The sequence below is a fragment of the Mytilus californianus genome, unplaced genomic scaffold, assembly GCF_021869535.1.
Source record: "Mytilus californianus isolate M0D057914Y unplaced genomic scaffold, xbMytCali1.0.p SCAF_1, whole genome shotgun sequence".
Classification (NCBI taxonomy): domain Eukaryota; kingdom Metazoa; phylum Mollusca; class Bivalvia; order Mytilida; family Mytilidae; genus Mytilus; species Mytilus californianus.
The window spans coordinates 43188926-43214103 of NW_026262581.1; the positions used below are offsets into that span (position 1 = coordinate 43188926).

The window sequence follows — 25178 nt, forward strand, 5'->3', positions numbered from 1 at the left end:
TTTTTAATGTGTTCATCAAAAGAATCATTTTGTTAATGGTGTATAACAAGAGTGATTTATATTGTACAGTGTGCAAATGATTACTACTGATTACTCGATTCACTTAGAAATAAAATCTTCATACTTTAGTGATAAAATATTAATAGAATTTGCACTAGTATGAACATGTATATGTACTGTTTTTTGGTTTTTTTTTTGTGAAAAACATCTTTTATTTCAAATCATCTAGATACATAAACCGTTAGCAATCCAAGGCAGCTGACAAAAGGATCCCTGCTTTTATTTTACATATCCCATTTGCCACCTTGAACTCTTGCATTTTTATACGAATTTATCTTTTTTAAATACAATTATAAAAATATAAATAACTTATTATTTTTTTTCTAACCATTTGCACTGTTTAAAGTTCAAATCTTATTTCGTGTAAATGACAGACAACTAATTATGAAATCTTTTGTTATTTAAATTGTGTTCCCGGTTAAATGCCTGTTAGATATTGACATCGACTGGACACGTGCTTCAAGCACTTTAGAATTTTCGATGAAGGACTATTTGTGAAATAAATGTATGTGCACTTATAAAGAAACACAATCTTTGGTGAGTAAAATACTATTACAAAAAAAGTAATACAATTATGTAGTATGTAAATATAAATATGAATAAAATATAAACTATGAAATTAACATTTATAAATAATGGCGATTGTTGGTAAATGAAGGTGTAAACATTGCACTAGTTCAAAGTCTACCTTGTGTATTCAAATGCTGACTATATAAATATAATACCAAGGCACAAGTTATTCCATAAAAATTGATATAGATCATCTACATTCCATTGTATATTGTTGTTACCAATTATGTGACTAGCCACGAGATTTCCAGGCCTATGGGGGTAGCTGGTCTAAAATGGGCTTATATCATATTTATTTGAAAGTAAAAATTCCTATCAAGTTATTATGAAAGATTTGTTGAAATAATAGTGCGCTTAGTCTTTTTCATATCGACGTATTGAGTATTGATTCAACTTTTTGATTAACAAACACAATTATTTATAAAGTACACACATATTTCATTGGCGCTGAAAATTTCTAACAGCCTCTTTAAAAACAAATTGCAAAAGTAATAATGTACTCAAGGCAGTTATACCACATCTCATAATTTTTATATCAGCACAGCTATTTGCTTAAAAAAATGAAATTAAATTAAAATTATTTACGCGCTTTTGATTCGAGCGTTACTGATGAGATTTTTGGTAGACGAAACGTGCGTCTGTCGTACACAATTTTAATCCTGGTATCTATGATGAATTTATTCAGTCTCAATGACAGCTTGTGGTTGGTTGGTTTTTTATTTTCTTTTAAGCTTAACAGTTTGACTGTTTAATGATGCATGCTTCGATCATACATAGCATGCGAAACGTAATATTTTATGACGTATTTTCCTAAATTACATCTAAAATATGCATTAGACACGATGCATTTATCATAATGATGCAAATTTAATCATTTTAACTTTTAAAACTATATTGAGCAGATACTATTGAATTTTAAACACACTTAAAACGTGTGTACTTGCTTACATAACATGTAACCAAAGTAATGCGGTACAACTTTTTCACAAATACTTCAAAAGGACAACTAAATCTAGAGCAAATTGAAGGAACTATCTGAAAACAGGCTTAAATTTGAAAATGTTTTATTTATTTTCAATTTATTTATTATTTATGAAGTAAATTATATACTAAATTTGCCATGCTAACATATCTTACGACTTCGTTGGACTTCTATGATAAATATGTATAATATTGTTTCTTATCTTTCTGTTTACTTTTATATGGATATTTTGAGGACTTGGGCTTTAATGACTTTATATTAAATATGAATTATAAATCACCACATATCTTCACGTCTATCGACTAACATTAACCTTCTTAGCCTAACATAGACGAATTGACGTGCGAGTCTTATAATTGTCTATGTCCACTTTTGATAAAAATTGAGATAGGTATATATTTGATATCCATGTGAAATGGTCTATCTCCCATAACAACTAAAAAAGGAGATTTCTACATTCTACGAGTTTGTGTCAGAACTATACCATGTATACTAGTTGAACATTGGAAATTTCAGAGAAAAATATTTTAACAGTTTTATATCCCCACTACTTTCCAGATATTATATTAGTGCCAATTGTTATCAAAAAGCATTTAGTTAGTAATACTATGCTTAAATTTTGTTTTGCATAAAATCAACTCAATCTATGAGTAATACCAATAGTCCATTAGAAGGGGTTTCCCTAGTAAGTGACTTCTGGTAGTACTACAAATAAAGCATAACAGATTTTAGGATATTACAGAATTCAGAAAATCCAAAGTCTATCTCCATTACAAATATAAGAAATAATTTTTAAAAGAACATTTTTTGGTATTTTAGTGAACTCTATCGAGAAAAGGGGATACTTTTATTTAAGGGGCTTGTTTTTTTCGAAACCCATTAAACAAAGAGTTGCTCTTCAACATCATAAATTCGATTGCTAAATATCTTTCTCTATCTCAGGCAAATGTCTATAGGTGTAATACCACCTGATCATAGTACGTCACATCCGGTTGCATACGAAAATGGGTCGCAAAAAGATTTTAACTTGAATTTAACAGTTGTAGGAAATTAATCCTACATTTCATTGCAGCAAAAAATTTCTGAGTCATAAACATATATCTTGGGTGTTTCAAAGCACCATTATTTTTTTGTTTGGAGTTTCTATAGAATATTTTGGAAACTTGAGGTTACATAGTTATTAAAGCTTGTCCACAGGAAAAAGAGGTGAAAATTTGAATGGTTAACTTCCAGTGATGGTTATTTTCTTATATGCAATGAAATGTTAAGTGAAATTTTATCTATAGTACTGGACAGGATAAAATAATACTCGTGCCAAGTATTTCTTTATTTGAAACAAAGATAAATTCTGTACAATTTTTGGAAAAGTGCAAATTTAACAAAGACTAATAGGGGAAAATCAATGGTAGTATTACACCTAATATGGGAAGCTACACATGCACCTTTGACCTTGTGAGTACTCCCATTTGATAAATTTTCATGCTATTTAAATGAAATATTACAAAAATTGAAATATTCTGAGTAGATTGAGTCTCAAAAACACATTTTATGAGAAAATTGCCTTGAAATGGACTCTACCATGAAAATAAGTAGACAGAGCAAGCCATACTCAGTGTTTTGGGGAGCCTTTTTCTGACTTTTTCTCCTTATTTCTTATATTCTGCTATAATAGAAAACTTTTTCCTCAGTAATACTTTAATAAATAAATAGTTATAAGTAAATGAAATTATTTTTGAAGCAGTTACAAAAAATTATTCACTAAAAGGGAAGCTTGTTATGTCCCTCTCTGGAACGCGGTGTAAATTTAAGATTTACGTATACTAAGGACTTATTGAAACCTCCATGGAGTCAGTAAACTTTTATATGGATAGCTCATTCAGCTTGAATACTTCAATTACTCATTTGTTATATCATTTCTATTATAAATGAGTGAAAGTTACCCCAACATTTTTATTATTGGCCTAAAAAGTTGAAATTTTGAAGAAATGAGATGTATAAATGAACCAAAAGAGACCTTATAATGAAGACAAAGAGGTCCATTAGTGTTATTTATCATCCTAAAGTCATCTTTTGTATCATATTCAACTGTTTGTAGACAGATGAGATAAATATTTGATCATTTATTGGTCCACACTATTCTCTATCATGATGCGGCTTGATTTTGATTTTTCGAAGAAATTTTGTTCGAATCACTGTAGATGTCGTCTTACATTATACTAGATTTTTCTCAAACTACTGAACTGATTATGACAAAACTTGACAGTAATGCTTGAAATAACCAGTATCACAAAGGAAAAAAATCACATTCAGTATATTCAACAAAAAAGTCTCCTTTAGGTGTAATACCAATAAATCATAGTACGTCACATCCGGTTGCACTCGAAAAAGGGTCGAAAAAAATCATTCCCTTGAATTTTACAGTTGTAGGAAGTTAATCCTACATTTCATTACAGTAAAAAAATTCTGAGTCATAAACATACATCTTGGGTGTTTCAAAGCACCATTATTTTTTTAATTGGTGTTTCTGTAGAATATTTTGGAAACTTGAGGTTACATGGTTACTAAAGCTTGTACACAGGAAAAAAAGAGGTGAAAATTTGAATGGTTAACTTCCAGTAATGGTTATTTTTTTATATGCAATGAAATGTTATGTAAAGTTTTATCTATAGTACTGGACAGGATCAAACTTTACTCGTGCCATGTATTTCTTTATTTGAAACAAAGATAAATTCTGTACAATTTTTGGAAAAGTGCAAATTTAACAAAGACTTATTGGGGAAAATCAGGCCGTTAGTTTTTTTGTTTGAATTATTTGCACTTGTCATTTTTTTACCTTTTATTATAGATTGATATGCGGTATAAAAGAATAGGAAAGAAAAGAGTGCTTTGCCAAACTTTTCATGTTTTAGACAAAGATTTTAAAAAGTAAAATATACAGAAAGTTTCAACTTTGATTAGTTCCTTTTGTTTAGCTTAAATCTTTAAATTATATTTCATATTTAATGCTGAAAAGCATCATGACTTTACATTCAGAATAGAAATAAATTGTATATTTACAAAATTTTACGTAACGTTCATGGTTAACGGCGTTTTTCTCACAATGACTCTATACCTCCATAACGCCTGGAAATGTCATGGCGGGTCACATATATTCTCTTCAAGAATGCTATTTTTTTAACGTTTGGTCATTTTAATATAAAGTTCACAGCATGCAGTAACTGCATATAAAATGGCAAGGGAAACAGTTGCTCTTTGCTTCCTTTACCAAGAGTCATATCGCCAAAAAAATTATGTTTGGAATATCGAAACAGAAACCTTTCATAGTAATAAAATGATATTTGATAAACTAATAGATAAACGTAATTGGATATGCGAATACAATCTTATAAAGAAATCAATCTCCACTGATTAGATTAACGAGCTGAGAAGCGCCATTAGTAATCCAACAAATTTGAAGCACATCAAAATCCAGAATACATGATATGGAAGAAAAAATTATTCCTCCAGAAAAAATTCAATTTAAATCATTACAATAAATACTAAATAAATGTACTGGTGCAAAATGTGAAAATTAAATGGAACAGAACATTTAATACTGAACCAGACTGACAATCAGTTTGAAAAAGCTACACAAGCTGCCTTTATCAAACAATACTTTCCAATTCCAATGGAAATCACTATATAATATACATTATACTGAATTTAAATTTTACCAAATGCAAAAGTCCGATGGCCTATGTAACTAATGTGGCAATTTTTTTGAAACCCAAGAGCATCTATTCTATTATTGTTATAAAATTTAAAACATCATTGGAGAAATAAAAAGATTGCTATTTCTAAGCATAGGTATACCGCTTGACTTTGATGACCAAAACATGAGTATTGGATATAATCAAGATCGTGATAAAACGCAACTAAATATTGGAAATTTTATAGTGTTTTCGAGGAAATTTTGTTTTTGGATTAAATTTGCCATTAAATTCATCAAAACAGCATTTAATGAAACATCCATCCTCCGTATTTTAAAGAAAAATATGAATGTTTTTATCAAAATTACCGCTAAATCAAACAGAAAAACCTATTCGGAATAGACACCTTTGACCGTTTATCTCAAATATTGTAATTACTATTAATAGTCGAATTTGCTTATTCTTTGCTCATTTTGTAGATATATATACATTAAAGCCATCGAAAAAAGACAGGTATCCCGGTCTATTTCAATAAAACATTATTTAGAATACTGAATTACTTTACTAATTTTAATGTTATCAGTTTGATAACAGGTCAAGCAAAAAAGACAAATCACCCAGTGCAGATAAATTCTGTGTCTGTCTGTAAACCCATGGTGCTTTGCAGCCTGTAATGCTTGATTTCAAGTAGGATTTCTGTGCCGTATTCTTTGTGCTTTACGGAAGAACATTGTTTTTGGAAAACAAACATAAGAATACACGATTCGGAAACTGCTAGAGCATACAGTAACACACAAGCCATTCCTATGAAAATTCAAAAATGCGTGTAAGTTTTAAAGAGCTAAAAAGAGTTTTACTGAACACTGAACACTTCCTTATTGATTTCACGTGAAATGAATGCCCAGATACAGTGCATAACAATCGGGAAAACCTGTTATTTACTACTTTAACATGACAAACAAAAATGGCGAATGCTGAATTTGCATATATAAATCTGGGCATGAAAATTAAAGATTATGCTGTTTACCTTACATATAAAACATTTGATGAACAAAAAAATCAAACATGAGATTCCGAGACACAATACAGAATAACAATTTTCAACGAAATTCCATGTGTTCTTAAGTGATAGTTAACTCGTTGTAGATTGCAATGCAGTGTAGTTCATCGTGCCGACTGATCAATTTCTCAGGGGCATGTTTTCTATTCTGTATCCGGAAAATTACTATGTAAATGTATTCTGTGGTCTGAATTCTAGTTGTCTTGACGTATGTAACGTCAATCAGTAAAATAACAAACTGTTCATCAACAAATTTAAATGAAAATTCAGAACACGAAAAGCTTTTTAGTTTACCTAGAACACACCCGCGCAGGTCCATGACTGAATTAAAGTACATATGCCTTATTTTTAGCCTGGATTTTTAGTATTCGTATTGTCATCTGATAAAGTCGTGCTGATTATAAAATGCACAGTTTTCTCTGCTTTCAAAATCCTTCTGTTTGAACCCGTACTTTTCCTACTTCGATAACTTACTATAAACCTATAAACTACATTATTACCTTTTTTTAACTAATTAACCAAAATTTATAGTCGTATTGAGATGGAAGACTTGTTAAATAGTGTTCTATAGTGTAACATAGATATAGAAGAATTCTAGGTCCTCCTGAGGAGGGATTTTACAGAAGGTAATAGGTAACTACAACCGGAAACTACATGTGACATATACTATTGGTATCGGTATCGGATTCGACCCGGAACTTGTTAAGTACTGGTAATATTAATTACGTTGAAACAAAAGGGGGCCTGTAATGGTGTAAGTTTTAAACAACACCATTGTCCTATATTAGTTATATAAAGAGTTGAATTAGTTGATTTGTCATTTTAACGGCATGCTGGCTAACAAATTGGACCTCGTCATTCTAGTAGTATAGATAGGCAACAAATTCAACAAACAAACCAATAACAAACAATACTGTGTCATAGGATTACTGAAAGACAAATCAGTATCTCTAAACTATTGAAATCATGCAGTCTTACATTATACTATCGGAAGCTTTACTTCTGAGAAGATAAGAGCAACGTTATAAACACTAAATGAGGACACGATCTTGTGCAATGCATAGACAAAAAGTTGCATAAAATTTCAATTTTAGAAAAAGAAACATTTAAGTCTTGCTTTGAAACATGAATTATCAGTTTGATATTCATCCTTGAAATACCATACGTAATGATTAAAAAACAAAACAAAAAGAATTTTATCGAGCACGAAAATCGCACATATGTAATCCGATAAATTGATAGTTAAACTTAGATCCTTAAAATAGATACTGCATGATATCACTCGTCGAAATGATTTTAATTGGTTTTAGCTCTTTTGCTGCACTCACTCTAAAAACCCGATAACCGCATATATATTATCAGAAACTTTAGTTAGCCCAAAACAGATTTTATTGACACGTTTCTAAACTTGGTAGGCTTATAAATAATGTAATCGTCTAAACTTTGTGTACGGAAGACAACTTTGAGTTTAAGAATATTCTGCAGAACTTTTGTTTTTATTAAACTGTCAGGGAAAAACATTCCTTCATATGCTAAAAGTGTTTATAAGCGACGAATTGTACAATATTGACTCCTATCTGGTTATTTTCTACCGACTTCCATGTTATAATGCCCCAAGAAAATTACTGCTCTCTGCTAAGTTATAATACACAAGAAAACCAAAAAAATCAAAGAAAAAACTACATCGTGTTCATATCTTTAATTTGATAGATGCTTTTGTGCTTTTTTTGTAAATAATTGTTTGTTTTGATATTGTAACACAGTGATGACTGCTGTACCCATATTTTGACTATTTTATTTATAATGTCTGTTTTGTTCACGCATCGTTGTAAATATAACGGAATTTGATAAGACTGTCGTACAAGTGAGAGGTTTAGCGCTATAAAACCAGGTTCAATCCACCATTTTCTACATTTGAAAATGCCTGTACCAAGTCAGGAATATGACAGTTGTTGTCCATTCGTTTGATGTGTTTTGTCATTTGATTTTGCCATGTGATTAGGGACTTTCCGATTGAATTTTCCTCGGAGTTCAGTATTTTTGTGATTTTACTTTTTTTTCATGATTTGGTATGTTGAATTTTCATTAAATACCCGATGGTTTACTTATGTTTTTTTATATATTCTTTTTATCAATAACAACTTGTGCATTGCTATATTAATTGATTGATAGAAAACGCGTTCAAATGATTCTAAACATCCCCAACAAAGAAGTACGGCTTGTATGTTTAAGTGAGACAAAACCGGAAAATCCTATCAATATGCTAGACAAAATCAGTTAAAATAGAAACAAGATCTACACTTAATTGTGTTTGCACATGATAAAATTGAGAATGGAAACGGGTAATGTGTCAAAGAGACAACAACTCGACCAAAGAGCAGAAAACAGCTCAAGGCCACCAAATGGGTCTTCAACAAAGCGAGAAAATCCCGCACTCGGAGGCGGGCTTTAGCTGGCCCCTAGACGAAAATGTATACTGGTTCAGAGAAAATGGACGTCACACTAAACTCCGAAAATATAAATGAACCAAAATTTGAAAAAAAAATACAAGGCTATTCTGCAGGACTTTTGTTTTTATTGAACTGTTAGGGAAAACATTCCTTCATATACTAAAAGTGTGTAAAGATATATGATGTAGGTTTTTCCGAACACACGTGACAAAGTTGCATAATATCACTTCATTTTGTAATGTCAATTGGAATTTCAATTTATATTTACAGTTATTTGCATAAGTCAAGGTGTATTGCATTTATTTATTTAATGATTTGAACATTTTGAAACGAGATTCAGTTTTTAGAATATAAAACTCATGAATATAAAGTTAAATAAAATTGTTTCCTCTTCACTTAATTTCTAAATAAATTTGCAAATCAAACATTGTTGGGGGAAGAATTCAAACAAAGTCCTGTTATATAAATACATTGTATAGTATGTCCACGATTGACTTCTCCATCGGATTATATAATAGGGCTATCCATGGCTTCATTGATACATCACAAATAACACATACTTCGTCTGAAATTTGGCCAACAATGTCAGATCTTCAGATTTATTCAAAAAATAAGAAAATATAGATATATGTTAAAGAAAAATATCTGAAAATTTCCCGTCATTCAAACACAAGAATTTGATGGAAAAATTGTAATGCTACTAGAAGAAAGGAAAACATTTTTTTCTGAAAGGTAAAATACATACAACAGCACTTTTGTCTGAAAATATAAGTTTAGTTCATTTTATTTAGAACATTAGATAAATTATACTATCATATCTATATCAGATGAAAACTGTTACATATTGAGCACTGAATACAAAGGAAAATTACACTATACAGTGTCTGATTTACCTGTCATCTAATTATTGTAGAGATGACTATACAACAAATGTGAATTTTGTCCTGTCTCATGGTGCTCATCGTTTGTACAAAGAATGAGACATATACTAAAGTGGAAATATCTGCATGTCTAGATGTCCTTTTTCTGTGTGTGGCTTTGTACTGTTGTCTCAAAGAAGGTAATCCTCAGACAGTTCTTGTCAATAAAGGAGATTTATTTCTATGATTTTCTTTTACACCAGGGCCATTTTCAAAACATCCTTCAATCTTTACTTAAATTCATTTTATCACAGCCAAAAATGTATACTTTAATGCTCTAACAATGGTTTGTCCTATTTCTAAACAGGTCATCAAATTGAAAATTTGAGAGATTTTGGCAAGTTTTTAGTATTTATCCGAAACATGTACAAGACGGATATCTTTCACCTAAACAAAAATTATTAACAATTTGGAAAAAGTAAGATAACAAAAATACCGAACTCTAAAGAAAATTCAAAACGGAAAGTCCCTTATCAAGTGGCAAATCAAAAACTCAAACACATTAAACGAATAGAAAACAACTGTCATATTCCTTACTTGGTACAGGCATTTCTTTATGTAGAGAATGGTGGATTAAACCTGGTTTTATAGATAGCTAAACCTCTCACTTGTATGACAGTCGCATAAATTTACATTATATTGACTACAATGTGTGAACAAAACAAAAAGACATAATAGGTAAAAATGTCAAAAATTGAGTTACAGCAATCAACATTGTGTTATTATCATTATCATTATCAAATATTATATAAGCTCAAAACGCTAAAAGCACATTTTGGATACAATTTTTACTTACTTTACATTACAATTTATGAAATGATTTGCAATGTCGTAATGTTTCCAAACCACTTCAAGCAATAATCGACTCATTAAAAATCTTAAATTCTTCTTGACAGGAATATGATGAACCCAACCATCAGTTATTATACTAGGCGGCAAAACTGGTCTGGAGGCACACAGTTCGCTTGAATAAGCAACAACAACCAGAAACTGCATAGAAACACTATAGAAAGGGACTGTATCGAAAGGATTCTGGAAGTCTTCGATTTGCAAAGCGACAGCATACCAACCCATGGATCTTGTTGCATTTTGGGTAAAAGAGAAGATCTCTTATATAAAAGACACATCCAATAACGCTTTCGACATTATTGTTCATATGATAACAATTATAACTGTTATAATTTGACACAAGAACATCTAAACAATGTATCTGTAATGAGTGAATATTTTAAGGATCTGTTTTAGAGGAAAACTTTAAAATATGCTGGTGACCTGATCAATTTTATTAGAGGACTTCTCAATGTCAAAAACAGTTAAGGTGCGTTTACACAACTTGAATTTCCATCCGATTTGAAAACGATTTTAAGACGCTTTAATGTAAAGGGATATTTTACTTTGAATCAATTGCTTAATAATAAACACAAGATGGTCTTGAGTTATAGATTATATGTGCTAAAGTTGTGTATCTATTTATTTACTTTACAGTTTCCTTTTATTTGTCGTCATTAAATGTTTCTTTAGGTCGTATAACTTTTGACGTGACTGGGTATTTAGACATTCCGTTATTGGGTTTTTGACGTTGGGCGTTCCTTGTGCAGGTGGGTACTGAGGTACGATTCTGCCGCAAGAAAGTTTTACAGTGTTGTTTCCTTTTATTTTACCCTTGTATTTATATTTTACGTAAGTTGTACTTTATCGATAAAGTTTATATTAAACGGTATGTACTGTCAACTACAAAAACTTTTGTTTGCCTCTTTGTCAAATATTCTATCAACTACGTCAGTCTTTTTGTTAGCGTCTTTGTTAGATTTATTTGTATGTTGGTTTGCATTTTTTAGTCATTTGTGTCGTATGTCTGGGATGTATGTACACAGTTTTAGCTGCTGGATTCCAATTATTGTCACATTAACCTATTATGTCTGTTTGGGTTGCTCGACAAATTATATCAACTGTACACAATGCAACTGTCAGTGGGAGGTTTGGCTAGCTATAAAACCAGGTTTAACCCGCCATTTTTGTTTAAAAATGCCTGTACCAAGTAAGGAATATGACAGTTGTTTTCTCACTCGTTCCGTTGGTTGATAACGTTTGGTTTTGTTAGTTTTCGTGGACTTTCCTCTTTTTGAATTTACCATAGAGTGCGGTATTTGTGTTATACTTTTATGAATAAAATGAACTCTTTTATTTATTTAACCAGATTGGCTTGAAAATAATGCTCTAAGCAAGGACAGTCATGGTGAATTAAAGAATTTAAGACGTTGAACAAGTTTTTTTATTATATATTACATATTTAAAATCAAATTACCAATTTGTACGAATCACAGGAGAGTTAAAAACATTAATTGTTCCCTTCCCTCGAAATGCTGAATTGTTCTCAGGCTAAATTTTCCACTAAATACAATTCAATCTAAGAAGATAGATTCAAATTTATTCTCTCAAGATGAAATTATCGTTCCTCTAAATTTTCCTACCGAAGGTCGGTGGTTTTCTTCGGGAACTCCGGTTTCCTCCACAAAAAAAACTGCATGACAGCCACGAAAGAGCACAATAGTGCTGAAAGTAGCGTTAAACACCAATCAATCGTTCCTCTAAATGCTGTTTTGTTCTTTAATAATTATGTTGTTCCAGTTTTTAGTAAATAGTATTTCATTGTTGCAAAAGAACCATTCCTTTAACCGTAATGCTATTTTTTTCCTTGAAATATTTCAGTTACTGCAATTTCATTCGTTAGTTTGCAATCTGTTCCCTTTTGTTTAAAGCTGTGTAGTTCAGCGATCATTGAATTACTAGCGATCTGTGGTCACCTGTTCGGGAGTCCGTTTATAAATTACTGCACACATGTTGTTATTGTCCTTTGGTACCATATGCCGAGTATATATAGAATTGTCTCTCCATCAGTTTTAGAAACCTTATTGATTATTGTATTCAAAAAAAGGGGAAGGAATGCCAAAGTGATAGAGATGATGCGTGTGCATGTGAGTTTAAAAATCATTTAGTCTCCAATAATTAATATCAATAAACAGTTTAAAAGGATGTATCTATTAGTTGTAATTGGCTTTGAACTAGCTTTCGGTAACTATGAGTACTTTTGTATCGGTGCTTTGTGTCTATTAACTTTATGTAAGTTGGTTTATTTTGCTTCGTACCGATTAACTGAGTTAAGCAATTTGCAATTAATTTTTACAGTTTGTTCTTATGTTGTGCTGTAATACCACTGTCAATAGTTGTCCTTGGTTCTTGTCTGTCATATATGTTTTTTTCGGAAATTGTATTGTGTAATTTAGGCCGTTAGCTTTATCGTTTGAATTGTTTTAAATGTTTTCATGTCGGGGCTTTTTATAGCTGACAATACGGTATTGAATTTTCTCATTGTTGAAGGCACCCTATAATATTGCTTTTATCTTCGTCATTTGAACTCTGGTGGGTAGTTGTCTTCTTAGCAATCATACAACATCTCCTTATGTTTTATGGAAAGCCAACGGAGTCAAAATTCTTAATTCGTAAATTGTCAATTTGTAACTTGTATTATTGTAATTTCAAAATTCTGACTTTGTAAATTGTCAATTTGTAACTTGCATTTTTGTAATTTCAAAATTCTTAATTGGTAAATTGTCTATTTGTAACTTGTAACTGTGTGATTTCAAAATTTTGTATTGGTAAATTGTCAATTTGTATATTGAAGTTTTGAAACTTGTAATATGTCGATTCGTTAAATGTCGATTTGTAAAGTGTCATCGTTGTAACGATCATTATGACGACAGATGGCGCTCGGTTTTTTCTTCGGTGTATAAGCCTCCTGTAAGTAGGAGCACCTCTATATGGAGTATATTCCTAAGTAATTTAAATCAATTATGTACAGTAAATGCATCTAAAAGAAATAAATAGAAAAACTAAATTTTTATTTGTATATGGCATGTATACAGGAAACCGGTTTTATTTTGTTTTCTGAAGACGACAGTTGGCGTTTCGTTCGAGAACGGAAACTTTATAAAAATACAACCCGAATAGTTCAGTCCCTCCATGTAATCGATCTCTCCTACTTGCGAGGTTAATGAAGTAGTAGTAAATCAGCGAAATATAACGACTGAATTATTCGGGTAATAGATATAAGGAGATTAAGTATTAAACCGTATGCCAATGAGACAACTATCCACCAAAGTTCAAATAAAGTCGATGTAAGCAATTGTAGGCAACGTACGCCCTTCAACAATGAGAAAAACCCCAAAAATATAGTCGGCTATAAAAGGCTACATCATTACTGGAAAACCCAGGTATTAACGGTTTCTATTAATCCTAAAATGCTATTATCGGACCATTTTATTCTGACTGAGGCCTCAGGGGGAAGGGCTGACATATATATTTATTGAAATACATGCCTACTAAACTTTTTTGATCAAGAAGCTTAAGAATTCCCGCTACCTAATTTTTCGTTCTATAAAAAATTACAAAATAAAAAGACCAAAATATTCCCGATTCCCTCCTTCTCAACTGCTGCTTAACGTCCTGTACACCCGGTATCCCCCGTGCCACCCCTCCTTAGCCTGGCAACCTGACCCAATCTAATACTTCGTCGATCGGATCGTTAATTAGCAGTTGACTCACGATGTTAATCAATAACGTTTGTATTATATAAGCTATTTTTTTTTGGAAATTTGCATTTCATATGAAATTAAAAATAATTTGCAATGAATTCCCACGATGCATCATTCTAATATTCAATTGACGAAACCATGTTGTTGGCTCTTTTGTCGAGCAGTGAGGCCACGATCCCAGGCTACCCCCTCCTCACAGTTTGCCACCATTTTACTCTCCAAAATGATCCCTGACAGACCCCCCCCCCCCCCCCCGGCCAAACCTCAAATCATATTCAAAGATTTCCATGGAGAAATGAAATTAGGGTAAGCAGATTGAAGATAATTGCTTCGGTCATGCAAATGGCGAGATGGCGAGATCTTTTCTCTGACAAGGTAGGGGTAGGGTGTCACTTTGGTTAAAAGTGGGTATAGGTGTGTAACAAAAAAGAAACGGTTTCATAGTTTTACGATCATGGTCATTGATCATTGACAAAATATTCAGAGGCGACACCTCCTAGTATATGTCGATCCAGTACCATAATCATTCTAGATCTGTACCGCTATCTGTAGGAATACGTTGTGGATACCAATACTGGCTTTAATACAATGATAGGGAGAGCGCCGTCGATTTATTGACGGTGCACGAGAGCAGTTTCTGAAGCTTTCAACGCTCGGTGTGCGCACTACAGTGTCTTCAAGGTAGTTCCACTCGATTACTGTTTTTACGAAAAATTAGTTAGAATATTGTGGTATGTTGCGCCTTGAAATTTCAAAACACTTTGTGTAGTTCTTGACCTGTTTTTCCACCATATTTATTGACTGATAATTGTAAAATCCCTTGGCAGCAATTGTTCTTTTTGGACGAGCCTTTTTTTTTCAATTTGTCTGGTTCTATAGCAGGAACCAGCCCCTCAAACACCTCTTACAGAAACATTAACTTCTGCTTTAAGCGTCTTGTGTGTATGCCTTGTAGTTCCAGTTTGGTGAGCGTGTTTGAGAAGCAACCATCTTCTCTGGATTTGTAGTCTCCTGTTATAAATCTCGCAGCTTGTCGCTGTATACTTTCAAGCTTGTTGATATTCGTAGGGTACCCATACTATTGCTCCATACTCCATTATGGACCTGACCAGTGAAATATGTGCGGTTTTCTTGCATTCTGGTGGGCAATATCTCAAATTCCTTATCAGGAATCATAGTGTTGAGTTTGCATTCTTGGTTACGTTGGAAATATGGGTGGTCAATTTTAGGTCCTAGTTAAGTTTTCTGGTTCCTTTAGATTTTATTACAAAATATTGCATATTCAATACCGTTATAATATAAAGTATACATTAATTAAGTGTCTCATTTAAAATTATACTTCATTCAATTTGTTTTGCAAAGTACAAACATGATATAAAACATTTTTATCTTCATTACTCAAGAACCAAATAAATAAAGATTTTTCATCCATTTGCTTCTTGTATTTAAGATCATTAGATAATTACATTCTTTTCCAATATCTTAACATTGAGATTATAATATTAAGGAATAATGGGTGTCAATCCATTCAGTCTCCCATCATACATTTAGTCCAAAATTTGCGACCCAGAACAATATTAGTATGAATTTTCAACTCAGTCTTATATTTCATGTATTTAGTCTAATTTTGACCCGGTCAAATATTAAGAAGAATTATCCTGCCAAGTGACAGTAATATATTTGCAAAGTTCATAAGGGAGCCAATTCCAGCGACCCATCTGTATATATCTTAATACAGGAAGTGACACACCTCCTCCCAGGTGTGGTGACCAGTACAGTAGACATACATGCTTATTCGAGGTCACCTCTATATAAAACCGAGTCCCTGGTATATGTGCCATATAAAACAAACAATGTATTTATCTATTTGTTTTCATTTATATACATGTGCTGTACATAATTGATTTAAATTACTTGGGTATATACTCCATATGGAGGTGCTCCATACCGAATACTGAAGTCCCTGGTGGACAATCATCCCATCGGCAATGGTACCACATCTCTTATATACAAGACATTTTTTTTTTTAAATTAAAATGACACACTATGGCAACCTGAACTACTATAGTCGACTATAGAGAGACCCATTTTGAGGGGGTCGTATTAAAGGTGGTATTAACTGCTACATGCATAACATTTGTTCTTTTCCAGTAACGCCATGTTCAAGATCCCAATGTGAACACGCCGAGACTTGTTCGGTGACTTTGAATTTTTCTTGTTCGTGTTTAAACGGATTCACAGGAATACAATGTGAAAGTGAGTAATATAATATCCGCAATTTACGTGCATAGTTATAAGAATTATAACCTTAAAAATTATCAATAATTATGAATATATTATTAAATAATTATTTAGACAGCAATTAATCAAACAACGAAAATACCAATTGGTATCTATAGGGCAACATCAAATTTCTACAATTATAGACAGTTGTCTATATTATATGTTCACTTAGGCTGATTGTGATGAAGATATATGGTCGTCCCTGGAGTTCTCCCATCCAACAGTTAAACACACACAAAGTTGGGCCTCCGTTTCGCTGTGTCGGAATTATACATACGCAGCGACGTCATGTCTAAATGTGGACGTTATAGTTATAAGTCTCATGTACAGAAAGTGTTGAATGCAACAACGATAAGGAGTTCGTACATTACCTGTTGCAATGCTAAATGTCTAACATTATCCTATAGTAGATTGACATGTATTGCTGCGGATTTTTTACTAGCACGATAAAAATCAAACTCAACGTGACGGTCTAGTACAAATCAGGTTTAATATCTATAATACTAAAATAACGAGGTCCAATTTGTTAGCCGTCATGGGGTAAAAACGACGAATCAAAGAATTCAACTTTATATATAACTAATATAGGACAATGGTGTTGATTAAAAATTACACAATTCCAGGCCCTTTTGTTTTCCACATAATTAATATTATCAATAATTAACAAGTTCCGGGTCGAATCAAATACCGATACCAATAGTATATGTCACCTGTTACCTATTACCTAATCTGTACATGTACGTTCCGCATCTGTCAGGCGCACCACTATTTGCTATATATACACGGCTCATAATTACACCTAAACTTCGCCATTATACAGGGTTGACACTTCTCAATTCAATTATTGTCACATTGTTTCCGGTTGTAGTATTTTAATCAGTTTTACTTTATAAGATAACAATACGAATACTAAAAATCCAGACTTGAAATAAAGGCGTAGGTACAGTTTCCAATATGTTAGCCGGCATGACGTAAAATCGGCGAATCAAAGAATTCAACTTTAAACACTGGACACTTTTAATTTGCAAAACACTCATTTGCAAATCCGCCGCAGCCTCTCCTTAGACCTACAGTGTCGTGTATATAACCAAAATGTGCGGAATTACATGGGATTCAATAATTTCATTGCTTTTCTGTTGTTATTGTTATATATATTTTGTAATTTGATTTAGAAAAACATGGGATTTTCAATATCCCATGGGATACAGCAAATCCCATGGGATTGACCATTATCCCATGGGATTTTGGTTAAATCCCATAGGATTTTTTGGGTCCCAAAAAAAAATCCCATGGGACTATTATTATCCCATGGGATTTTTAATATCCCATGGGACAAAATAAAATCCTATGGGATTCAATTTATAAATATACAGTAATATGTAAGTTACAATGAATTCTATTCAGTAGTAAAAAGTTTATAATATATATATATGAGTGTATTTTGGTTTTTTTCATTTTGTCACAAACATGTTTTTAATTTGTTTATATGACAATAAAGATTATTATTATTTTGGAAAGTATAATAATATTTAAAGTCAAAAAAGAGAAGCCTTTAACTGAAATAAAATGATGACATGTCTAATAAAAGAAAAAAATATTGATTTGAAATCTTTGTCTTGTTTGTTTTATTATGAAAAATAGAACTAAAAAAAATATTTCATATTCTGACTGAATAAATTGACAAAGCACAGTTAATAGTTTACTCTTTTCATGAGGTAAAGTTTTCTTTGTTATAGTTCCATTGCAATACATGTATATGCAAATGATTTGAATTTTATACCTTTGTTGTGTTCATAATATTATGTTTATATTTGCAAAATTATAAAATAAACACTTTTCCTGTTAAGTTTTAGTTTTCTTGTTTCAGCTTGCTATGCAAAATTATTCAGTCCACTATATAAGAGTGAAGTAAATAAATTATTTCATCCACTAGAATATTCCTACAATTCTTAGACAATACATTTTTGCAATCTGTTCTTCAAAGATCTTCCTCTGTACATCTTTATTGGATGAAGCGATTTAAATGATTGGACAAAGCAAGTTCATTTGGACAACAAAATACTAATATATTTCTTCATTCCTCCCTTCTTTCAATTGATAATTACGTTGTTGCATAAATTTACATGATTAAGTTCTTGTGTATCTATGATCATGATGATATGAATCCTCTTTGTTTATAGTCATTATGTTGAAATTTCCTCTTTCTTATGTAGGAAAAAACACATTCCATTTCAAATTAATAAAAAAGTCACACTATGTAGAAAAATATCAACTTTAAATGTTCTGTTCAGTATTGACCTGTTGAATGATGATCATGACAACCAAGATGTCTGACCTACAAATACACAAAACTCAAAAATTATAAATGAAGAGAAATATAGCAATAAACTGATAAAATGGCTTTTTCATCATGTTTATGTACATTTTGATAAACTTTCATTTGAAAATTTAAAATTGTAAGTACTCTTATTTCAGTGCTTTGTGTCTATGGTTTTCATATTAATTGTTTTTGTGCCTTGTTGCAGTCTTTTGAGTTAAGCCAATTGCAACAATTGCAACAAATGTTTACAGTTTGTTCAAATGTTGTGCTGTTATTAAAACCACTGTCCCAAGTTAGGGGTGGGTTGAGTGCTCACTAAATGTTTATTCTATTAGTTGATATTTGCTTTGAATTAGCTGTCAGTAACTGTGAGTACCCAAACATGTTTAGCATGGACAGATGCCATGCCCTTTTTGAATTGTTTTACATTAATTTTGTTATTTCATGGCCTTTTATAGATAACTATGCGGTATAGAGTTCGCTCATTGTAGAAGGCTGTACAGTGAACTATTTTTGTTAAATTTAATGTCATTCGATCTCTATTGGAGAAAAGTCTCATTGGCAATCATACCGCTTCTTATTTTTATATCAACCCTGCCTTAATTTTGCCTGTCCCAAATCAGGAGCCTGTACATAGTTCAGTGGTTGATGTTGGTTCACGTCCGTCATAAATTTTTTTTTTTTTAAATTAGTCTGGTTTGAATTGATGTTTTGTTCCAAATTTTGTTTGTGGTGTCTTTTATAGATGACTAAATCATGTATAGGGTATGGCTTTTCTCATTATTTACAGGTCATCATTGGCCTCCCTACTGAAAATGAGTACGGGATTCCACTGGATTTCCAGTGAAATTACACTGGTATTCAGTGGAAAAAAATATTCCAATGGAATCCCATTAGAATTTCATCCAAAACATCTGGAATATTTTTCACACTGTAATTCCAATGGAAAATCTGTGAAATTTCCAATGAAACTTCCAATGATTTTCCAATAAATTTCCAGTGGAATATTATTGTTTATATTTCAGTGGAGTTTTGATTTAACGCAAATATTCCAGTGGAATTTGGACTTAGAAATTTAAAGGAATATATACCTCTAATTCAAATTTTTCAAATAATTAAGTGCATGATTATTATATAAAGGATTTAATTTGTAATATATAATTTGCTGGCCTGATAAGAAATTAAATATTATAATCAAGATAATATATGGGATGTAATGAGTATTTCATAAACCTGCATATATACATGTATATGAAACATGTGTTCAAAAAAGTTACATGGTTAAACGTAATATGAAATCACTTGCCTATTAATTATTTGGTCTGAAAGACCCCCCCCCCCCCTCCCCCCATATAAAATAAGTAAAATGGTAGCTCCTCAGATGTAGGTTGAATATAATGCATCACCATATAGCCTATGAGTATGACACATTGAAAGGATACATTTTAACTATTAAGAAATAAAATTAAATGTGCAATTATTATAATGTAAATAAATAAATGAATATTTTATATCAAATTGGGTTGAGAATAAGATTCTTTTTGATATAACGAACAAAAACAATTAAGATTCTTTTTGAAAAATGTGCATGGCTCTTAAAAGGGCCGTTTTTAAACAGATCTGTTGCAGAAATTATCTTCAGTCTGTACGAATTGTTAGGATAACTCGTTTTTTTTTCTTCAAGTGACCGTACTGGCAACTGCCCTGCACTACAGTCTACATGTATACAATGATATAATTGTTTCTCCTTTGACTTCATCATGTTCATTAACTGTTACTGGTCAACTGTTCTTTTGAGAAAAATAAAGTGAACGGCTTTCATTTTCCACATTGTTCTATAAACTGTTTCGGTATCTTAACTTTGTCGGTGTGATGAATTTTTCATCATTTTCATGTCCTGAACTCGGCACTGGAACTCGGGTCATACAAGTTAATCTATAGAAACATTTCACATATAATCCGCTCCAATCAATAGTACGCAAAATGTCAATGTTTTGGCAGAAAATTCGTGAAACTGTAGTCTATAATGACTGTTGTTTTTCAACACACATGTTTACATTCATGGAGGCTGCCATTTTTTTCTACCAGACTATAAATATAACCGCTGATTTGATTGGATAACTCAATTTCCGGGATTTCCGATCGGCCAATCAGATTGTCGTTATCATTAATACACGGAATGTGTTCAAATTTGAAACTAAAAATATTGTACGAGTATGTATCCTGTCCAGCTGTGGTTACATTAATCATGTTAATAATTATTAATACTCAACAACCTTCGATAAATAAAGAAATAGACATTGAAGGCAGAACATTTAGGCATGACATTAGCTGTTGAACCAAGAATTTACGATGAGACGATGTGCTGATGTAGGGCAGACGTACAGCAGATACAGGTAATTTTTAAGAGATTTTACATTTGAATTTTACATCATGAATATTTTTAATTAAAATTAAAAATATATATATACACCCCCTTTAGTTTCATTCATGGGCTCCGTTAGTTCACACTTTTAGGATGACCATTTGGTGTTCTGAAAAGGGGGAGGTGGGAATGTAATAATAATTTTATTATTCAATATTCAATTACATTGTGTGCCTTCACAATCAAGGAAAGATGTTTACTACACAATGTCTGGCACATTCAACTTAATTTTGTAATGTTCTGATTTGGATGGACATGCAACACAAAAAATCCCTAAAGTAAAGGTTAATATTGTGTTTTAGAATCTTTATACTTAAATGAAAGAAGCTTCTTAATTATATATGTACATTGTATGATAAATATCAGTAATATATGATGCATACAGGTCATGACCAGACTTAAAAATTATTAATAAAATGTTTTTACATTTTTTTTTTAGGTTGTCCATATATTAAATGGGATTGATCATGGTGAAGTTACAAAGCTGCAAAAATGATGACTGTGCATCGATCAATATCCACTCAATAATATGAAAACACAATGAAAACAAACGAACCAGCAGCAGAAAAGAAATTTGAGTATAAGATTATTGAAAGGTACTATTTTTTCATCCTTCCCACACTTGAAATAAAAATACATAAAATGATGTGTCTGGTATGCTTCAACCAGATAGTAAACCAACAACAAACACAACACAAAGGGAAAGATAATATGAGGCTAAATAAAAATATATGCGTGGTTCCAATTACCTTACCTACCTTTTTAGCTCACCTGGCCCAAAGGGCCAAGTGAGCTTTTCTCATCACTTGGCGTCCGTCGTCCGTAAACTTTTACAAAAATCTTCTCTGAAACTACTGGGTCAAATTTGACCAAACTTGGCCACAATCATCATTGGGGTACCTAGTTTAACAAATGTGTCCGGTGACATGGCCAACTAACCAAGATGGCCACCATGGCTAAAAATAGAACATAGGGGTACAATGTAGATTTTGGCTTATATCTCTGAAACCAAAGCATTTAGAGCAAATCTGACATGAATAAAATTGTTTATCAGGTGAAGATCTATCTGCCCTGAAATTTTCAGATGAATCGGACAACCCGTTGTTGGGTTGCTGCCCCTGAATTGGTAATTTTAAGGAAATTTTGCCGTTTTTGGTTATTATCTTGAATATTATTATAGATAGAGATAAACTGTAAAGAGCAATAATGTTCAGCAAAGTAAGATCTACAAATAAGTCAACTTGACCAAAATGGTCAGCTGACCCCTTAAGGAGTTATTGCCCTTTATAGTCAATTTTTAACCATTTTTCGTAAATTTTTGTAATCTTTTACAAAAATCTTCTCCTCTGAAACTACTAAGACAAATTTAACCAAACTTGTCCACAATCATCATTAGGGTTCCTAGTTTAAAAAATGTGTCCGATGACCCCGCCCGCAAACCAAGATGGCCGACATGGCTAAAAAATAGTACATAGGGTTAAATGCAGTTTTTGGCTCATATCTCTGTAACCAAAGCATTTAGAGCAAATCTGACTGGGTAAAATTGTTCATAAGGTCAAGATCTATCTGCCCTAAAATTTTCAGACCAATCAGGCAGCACGTTGTTGGGTTGCTGCTCCTGAATTGGTAATTTTAAGAAAATTTTGCAGCTTTTGATTATTATCTTGAATATTATTATAGATAGAGATAAAATGTAAACAGCAAAGTAAGATCTACAAATAAGTCATCATGACCAAAATTGTCAATTGACCCCTTAAGGAGTTATTACCCTTTATAGTCAATTTTTTACAATTTTCATAAATTTTGTAAATTTTTGTAAATTTTTACAAAATATTTCCCACTGTAACTACTGGGCCAAGTTCATTTTAGATAGAGATAATTGTAAGCAGCAAGAATGTTCAGTAAACTAAGATCTACAAACACATCACCATCACCAAAACACAATTTTGTCATGAATCCATCTGTGTCCTTTGTTTAATATACACATAGACCAAGGTGAGCGACACATGCTCTTTAGAGCCTCTAGTTTTTTGTCTTAACATAAGCCTACCCTAAAGAATTTTTTGTCATTTTTCAGTAAGCACTGTTTAAGTCAGAATGTTGCTCCCATAGACTCAATTTAAAAAAAAACCATAAAATTAAAAAAATCCTTACCTACCTACCCAATTTTTTTTTAAATGTAACTGGAACCACACATACTATTTTATTTGGCCTCTGAGAGACACCTGATCCATGAACTATAAAAGTCTATTTTGATAAAAAGAGATGTGTGTTATAAGTCTAAGAGACAGCAACCCAACAACTATAGCCAAAGATATCTAGAGAACACATAGTCTTCAACAATAGACATACATGTGTCTAAATTGCTCTTAGTGTATAAATGTTGTGAATAAATTAAACAAACACAAAAAAATATACCAGTAACATATATTTTTTAATAATTGCAGACTGGAGCATGGTATTGTAATGTTATTTTAATTCAAAATTCTATGCATGTTATGATGTATGATTTTTTTCTTTCAGATTAATCAATGAAGACTTAATGGAACAGGATTGGAATGCAGAAACTTTGGACTTAATTCATGAATAATATCAATGGATGATGAAGAAAACTGACCAAACTGACAAAGTATTTCGTATGCATGTGAACTGGACATTTTTGTTTGTTTAATGCACAATAAACAAATTTGTAAAATTGAAAACTAAAACCATTTGTGAAAGATTTCAAGAGGACCAAAAGTTATCATGGACTTATGAATGATTTAACCAGAAAAATGATTTACATGTACAATTAAGTAAATACATCTTTGACTAAAAAATGATAATTTATCAACATTAATATTTTAAAGAGGTTGATCTTTTCGTTTAAAAGGTCTTAAATGTGGATAATGTATAAACTGTTGTAATTTCTTTAATTGTTGACTTGCATTAAAATGGTTATTGTCTTATTTCAAGTTTTCTTATTAATTCATTCAAAAATAAGCAGTGCATGCAAAATGATATCTAACATTTCAGTGGAATTGTCAATTTCCATTGAAATATCACTGGTTTTCTTTGGTTGATTGTTACAATTTCCAATGGAATTACCACTGGTATCCCAGTTGAAAACAATAAATGTCCAGTGGGAAAACAATGGTATTCCAACGAAGTTTTCACTGGTATTCCAATGGAATTTCCACTATTCCACTCGAGTATTCACCGGAATCCCACTGGATATTCCACTGATATCCCAATGGAAAACAATGAATGTCCGATGAAAATCCCGACCAAATTTCCCAGTGGTAATACAGTGGTATTCCAATGGAACTCTGATGGAACTCCACTGGTATTTTCAGTGAAATCCCACTTTACATTTTCAGTAGGGCTCTAATAAGTAATTGCATTGCTTACATCCACTTAATTGAATTTTCTCATTTATCATACCACATCTTACTTTCATAATAATCATTATTCAAGGGCAATAACTTTTATAGAAGTGGACTTACCATTTATGCTTTGTTGACGTCTGTAAATCTATTTTTGTTGATAATTTCTTTTGTTTATAGTTTCCCTTTATCTTTAATGTTCTTGCCCTACACATAAAAGGGTAAACATTATCATTTAATGACAATAACTACTATTACATAATTAGTAGGCAACTGACAATTTTGGATCATTTGTATCTTGTCTTGCTCATCATTTTTGCTGTTTAATATTATCAATATTCTATGAAAATGAGGTCACAGTAATATTAACCTTGGCCGACAGACATCTTCTTATTTTTATATGACACCTTGCAGTCATTCCATACAACAACAAGTAGACATATGCTTATAATATCTGATAAA

General features: G+C 31.7%; 2 protein-coding genes and 1 long non-coding RNA gene across 3 annotated transcripts in view; 1 reads left to right on the forward strand and 2 right to left on the reverse strand.

Moving 5' to 3' along the window:
* LOC127720910 (uncharacterized) overlaps nt 1-25178 on the reverse strand; it is a 435560-nt gene that overhangs the window by 187214 nt on the left and 223168 nt on the right. The window lies entirely within an intron of this gene.
* The window catches only part of LOC127702712 (uncharacterized), a 333744-nt gene that overhangs the window by 54820 nt on the left and 253746 nt on the right, over nt 1-25178 (reverse strand). The window lies entirely within an intron of this gene.
* Nucleotides 20964-24299, forward strand: LOC127703298 (uncharacterized). Its single transcript, XR_007982898.1, has 3 exons — nt 20964-21322; nt 21791-21947; nt 23875-24299. It is a non-coding gene; the product is annotated as an uncharacterized LOC127703298 (long non-coding RNA).